This window comes from Pongo abelii, chromosome 18 (assembly GCF_028885655.2).
Source record: "Pongo abelii isolate AG06213 chromosome 18, NHGRI_mPonAbe1-v2.0_pri, whole genome shotgun sequence".
NCBI lineage: Eukaryota > Metazoa > Chordata > Mammalia > Primates > Hominidae > Pongo > Pongo abelii.
This window is the reverse complement of record NC_072003.2, coordinates 35,639,619-35,645,618: the sequence shown is the minus strand read 5'-3', so window position 1 is coordinate 35,645,618 and position 6,000 is coordinate 35,639,619. Positions and strand designations below refer to the sequence as shown.

The 6,000-nt window shown below is 42.5% G+C and overlaps 1 pseudogene; it reads left to right on the top strand.

The window, feature by feature from the left end:
• The first annotated feature begins 266 nt into the window (after nt 1–266).
• LOC100455105 (cyclin-Y-like protein 1B) overlaps nt 267–6,000 on the top strand; it is a 28,322-nt pseudogene continuing 22,588 nt past the window's right edge.

Sequence of the window (6,000 nt, the reverse complement as noted above, 5' to 3'; positions counted from 1 at the left end):
CTGGCCTGGTTTTCTTTTACATAAGCCTCTTCCTTTGCTGAAACCATAAGATCTTCCTCACAGTGGAGAAATCCGAAAGCTCCCAGCAGCCAGCAATGAATGAAAGGTGGGGGCAGGGCTGCCAGCAGGGCGGGGCCTAGTGAGCCACTTGCCTAGGCTCCCACATCACAATGGAGGCGGGAGTGCGTGGAAGGGACTCTGGGCCTGATTGGTTCCTGAGAACCAGGAGGGAGCTCTGGCGGTTGGCAGGGCAACCTCCTTCAGTTGGTGGGAAGCAGTGGAAGGAGGAGGAGCTCCCTCTGTGCAGTCTTCCTCGCAATTACAGCTTGTTGCATCTAGACCCATTCTAAATAAACCAAGCAGGTTCCCAAGGGACCCATGCAGACAAGTCAGCTCAGGGAAGGCGTCTGAGGCGAGGTGCAGGCTGCTAGTGGGGTGCAGCCCCATTGCCAGGGACTGGCCCTGCCAGTGTACCTTTGCTGGGAAGAGGTGGAAGTGCTGAGCTCTGCAGACTTGGAAGCAAGGGAAGGCCCAAGCTGCTGGACAGGAGCCGAGCTACCCCATGGGGAACACGCTGAGCTGTTGCTTGTGCACCAACGCCAGCCCCAAGCGGGGCCAGCGCAGGAGGTCTGGAGAGCTGTCCTGCAGCACTGACATCTATGAGGCAGCATCAAGCAAAGGTGCAGGCCAAGGCAGAGAAGAGCGGAGCCGCCACAGATGGAACATGCTGCTCCCTAATGCCAGCCCCAAGCAAAGACAGCACAGGGTGCGGTGGGCAGAACCGCCTTGCAGCTACAACATCACGGAGGTGGAGGTGGCAGTAGCGCCACACCCCACTGCTGTAGAGCCTGCTCCGTCGGATTTCGGAGCCCAAAAGGGCCATGACCTGCAGCATATCAGCGACCAGGGGATGCCCAAAGGTAAGGAGGCGGCTGATACTGTGCCCTCAGGCACGCCTCTGGCCGTCACTGACCCAAGGTCCCCGCTAGAGGCATCCACAGCCCTGGGCTCCTCCCTGCTGCCCCCAGCCCAGGGACCGGACCAGGCAGGAGGACTGGCCTTGCTTCGTGCCTGCCCACCCTCCCCCCGACCCCCAATTCTTTTTCCTTGCAGCATCTGGTGGTTTCTCTCCTCCTCCCTACCCCAGTGCCCAGTTCTGGCCCCTTTCTCATCTCCGGAGGCTGGCCAAAAACTAAGTTTTCAAAATAGAAAATGTACACTACAGATTTCATTCCTATAGAGGAAGTGTCTCACAGCTCTTCTGTTTAAACTTTGATTGGCCTCTTAATTTATTTAAACGTTAGAATAATTAAGCTTCATGATGAATGTGCCTTTGTAACTGGAAAGAACTGTACTCTTGGAATATTCAAAAATTGTGAAAGAATGAACAAAGATAGTATGTGAATGAGTTGTACCTTTATACATAAAGCATGCAAGTACTTGTGAAAGTTTTTCCTTGTTTGGTGGTTTAAGGTAAGGCCCTGAGTGGTTTTACACACTAGGTAGTAGATGGGTAGTGTTGGATGAGAGCCCAAAATAGACTCTTTATATCATTCCTTAGGATTTATAACACATTTTCATGTATGTCTTATATATCACCTTGTCTCTACAAAAAAAAAAAAAAATGGTTAAAACTTAGCCAGCTATGGGGGCTTGCACCTACAGTGTCAGCTGCAAGAGGATCACTTGAGCCCAGGAGTTTGAGGCTTCAGTGAGCTGTGCTGGCTCCATGGCACCATTGCACCACTCCAGCTCAGACAACAGAGTGAGACCTTGTCTCTTTACAAAATTGTTTTTTGCCTAAAACAGCTCTTTGTTTTTACACATTTGATATATGGAGCCAGTGTCTGACACTAATTGACCACAGCATCACTTGCTGCTTGAGACTTTCCCTGAAATGAGCTTCTAATAGCAGCATAGAGGAGGGTGGGTATATTTGATAAGTAGAGGGAGGAAGGCATGTGTATGATTCATCTACAAGTTGCATCAGTTTAGGTGCAAGTTTTAAAAAGAAGTCCCAGAAACAGCCTGGTTTTATTCCACATACGTGGAGAACTTCTGTGGTTTTTGCATTCTCCAGTAGAATTGGGACATTGTGGCCTTTGTTTTCTTTACATTTATTGCTAAAAACTTTTCTCAAGACTGTTAAAAGTGATTAAAATGGATGTGTAGCTTTAAAAAGAATCTTTTCTACTCACCTAAACTATTACATTTTTCTTTCTTCTTCCTCTACAGATTTTGCTTCTGACCTTCCAAGGGAAAGCACACTCTTCCTGAGAAAATATCAAATGAGTGGTAAGACAATATTGTTTCTTCCTCCAAGCAAAAAACTACAAACTTTCTGTTTTGTGTATTACAGAACATATTTGAGGAACTCAGATATTAATTAAAAATGTTTCAACTTTTCATATATTTACTTGTCTTATTTTGATGTGTGACATAATTTCCTTTAGTTGTCACTGTTCATGGAAACATGCAGACTTTGTGTTTACACAATTGGTGACATTTTTATCAATGCAATTAATTGGCCACATGATTTAATGTAGTAGTCATGGATTTATGCCTTTTTCTTCATACATCTTTGCCATTTTTTGCTTGCTCCAAAGAGTACATTTTAATGATGAGTGATAGGATTTAGGCTACAGCTTAGATTTCACTTGAACAAATCAAAAGAATCCGTTGTTCTAGATTGGATCTGTGATTTTGGCCTCCTTTTTACACAGTGCTCTAACCACATGAGCCTATCACATCCATGTTCATGCTACTCAGAACTTATTCATTCGAATGTAATGGAAATGAAAACATGGCCTGTGCTGTTTTCCAGGTTAGCCTTAGTGTGTGAAACTAGTGTAAAGTTTCCACATCCTGCTTGTTTTAGGATGAGAATTAGAACTGTAGGAGTTTTCTGTACTCCTGCTTATTTTTTGTAACATTCTGCTAAATCTTACTTTATTTTCAAAAAAAGCCATACACCATGTTTTTCAGTTACTTTCACCAGCAAGAATACAAGAAGTGGGGGTTCTATAATAACATCTGAAGTAATGCAGCACAGTAAAAAATGGGTTTCTCCCCTGCGTTTTCATAGTTTGTGTGGACTTTGCCTGTCTTGAGCTGGTAACTTCTGGTTAGGATTGTTGTATTTCTCAGTTTCTTCCAGAGCCATGGGCTTCTCACACACAGAGTGCATGGAAGTAGAAGAAAACCTACCCCATGCCCCTGTCTCTTCAGCAGTGAGAAATGTGTGTCAGTGAGACCAGTTCAACTTCAAAGGAGGAGGCATTGTGGAGAACAAAGTGTGGCCCAAGTCCCCCTTGTAGCTTTTATTCTTTGGACCTGTATTAGAAAAAAATGATTTTGTGTGCTGAGGATACCATGTTCAATTAGGTTGGACACTCATTTTAACATTTGAGTTCAAGAGAGGCTACTTTTCAGTTGTGTAAAGACCCATTAATTTTTTTGGTAACATATTAGTAGATGACTGATAAGTAATTTGGGATGCTTGCAGGGATTCTAGTGCATCTGGAGATTGGCTCCTGGCCAGAAACTGGTTCTTAGAGCTGTCAGCTATTAGATCCTGGTAATGAAAGTAAGCTATGTGTAAATGTAGAATCAGAAAACACTACTGCCTAGGCGTTCAGACATACAATAGGTAAATTTTTTATTAGCTAACTTTCTCATTTGTCCTGTATTTTGGCATTTATATGAAGGAGTACCTGAGACTGGATAATTTATAAAGAAAAGAGGCTTTATTGACTCACAGTTCTACAGCCTGTACAGGAAGTATGGTGCTGCATCTGCTTCTGGCAAGGGCTTCAAGAACCTAATAATCATGGTGGAAGGTGAAAGCATCTCTCACATGGTGAGAGAAGGAGCAAGAGAGAGTGAGAGGTGCCACCTGCTTTTAAACAAGCAGATCAGGCCAGGTGTGGTGGCTCATGTCTGTAACTCCAGCACTTTGGGAGGCTGAGGCAGGCAGGTCACTTGAGGCCAGAGTCTGAGACCAGCTGTGGCCAACATAGTGAGACCCTGTCTCTACAAAAAATTTTAAAATTAGCCAGGTGTGGTGGTGCGTGCTTGCAGCCATAGCTACTCTGCAGGCTTAGGTGGGAGGATCACTTGAGCCTAGGAGGTTAAGGTTGCAGTCAGCCATAATCACGGCACTGTACTCCAGCCTGGGCATCAGAGTGAGACCCCATCTCAGAACAACAACAACAACAATAACAAAAAGCCAAGAAGATTATGCATGAACTCAGAGCAGGAACTCACTCATCACCAAGGGGATGGCGCTAAGCCATTCATGAGGGATCTGCCCCTGTGATCCAAACACTTCCCCAACTCCAACACTGGGCACTGCATTTCAACATGAGATTTTCAGGGCACACACTTGCCTAATTCGTTTTGCCTTTCCTTGTTTACATGGGTATTCTTTCATTTTTGTGTAATAAAATATCTGTTAGGTCAAAAAGTAAAACTATATTTTTAGATTTTACTTTACGAGATTCATCATGCCAGATTATTTAAATTATAAATTCTGTTGGTAAGAATTTTTAAGAATGGAATTTTATCTCATTTTATATAGTGATAATCAGATGATCAGCAACTACTTTTATTCTATGGTATTTATACCGGAATCGATTAGTTATTTTTTCATTCTTAGTGCAAGAAAAGAGGAGGAGCTCTCACCTATATTATGTAAGTAAGCTTTTGAAAAGTTAAGACATTAATTGTTTGAATTAAAAATCTTTCATGATTCTTTAAATATTTAACAGGGAGCCAGTGCTGTTAGCATGATCCTTTTTTGATGGAATTTTTAAATCTCTTCTATTTTCCTAAGTATCAGATTTATGCAGGAAAGTCTTTAGCTTACTGTGCCCATTTTTAAGGGTGTCTGACATTTAAGTTACACAATTTGGTTGTGATATAAATATCTGCCTTAAATATTTAATCTTTTGTATTCAAATAAAATTAAAAATAGCTAGGTCCACTTTCTTCAACACTTTCTGCGGACTTCCTGTCATAGCAGGTGAAAGCGTAGCTTCCTCACTCCACTGTGACCTTATTTCTCTCTCTGTTTCTTCCACCTGTAACACATTTTTAATTAAATCACTCATTGATATTTACATGATTATGACTATGCACATATTATTCACTGCTGAGTCATATAGTGTTCTGACTGTGCCTCCTCCTTGTACATCCTTCATTTTTTCTCTTAAGTATTTCTGAAATCTGAACACTTCTGTACTTCTCCCAGATAACTCCCCTTTTCCTAGCCCATGATAGCTCATAAAGCCAAATGCGACCATTACCCCCCAGCTGGCCTCTTTGTTTTCATATCCTTCATTATTTTGTGTATGGAATTAATTTTCTGACTATGTTCCTTTGCCTCTTTTTTGACAGCTATTCTTCCCCAAGTGTTGTAACATTTGTCACATGCCTATCAAAAATAATGTTTGATCTGCTAAAACATATGTTGCGTGTTTTTTATTGGAGCAACTTTCCTTGGCCTTTGGTTATCCTCCTCCAGGATAGACTATGTTTCCCTCGGCTGTCCTGGGCCTGTTTACCTGGGAGCCCTCTCTGAACTCTTCTGCGCCCACTCATGTTGGATCAGTGAGTCCTAGACTGTGCATTGCCCTCTGCCTTGTGTTATTCCCCAGTGGTGCTGGAGCGGTTTCCGAGGAAAGGCTCATGGACACACATGTATAGAGATCTAGCCTCTCTCAAAACCCCTCCTTTGTTATAGAGTATAAAATTCTAGAGTGAAAACTAAATTTCATGGCTCTGAAGACATTTCTCTATTGTGTTTTCATTATACTGTTCTTGAAACTATTGCCTTTGTGTGATGCATCATATGTAACCAATTTTTACATTTCTTGAGCTTTTTAGGATCTTCTCTGTTCCTGGGATTCTGAAATTGTACAATACAGCTTTGTGGGGACCTTTTATTTTATTGCGGCCATTAAGCCTGCAGACTATCTCTTTTAGAGAATTTTCTTATTT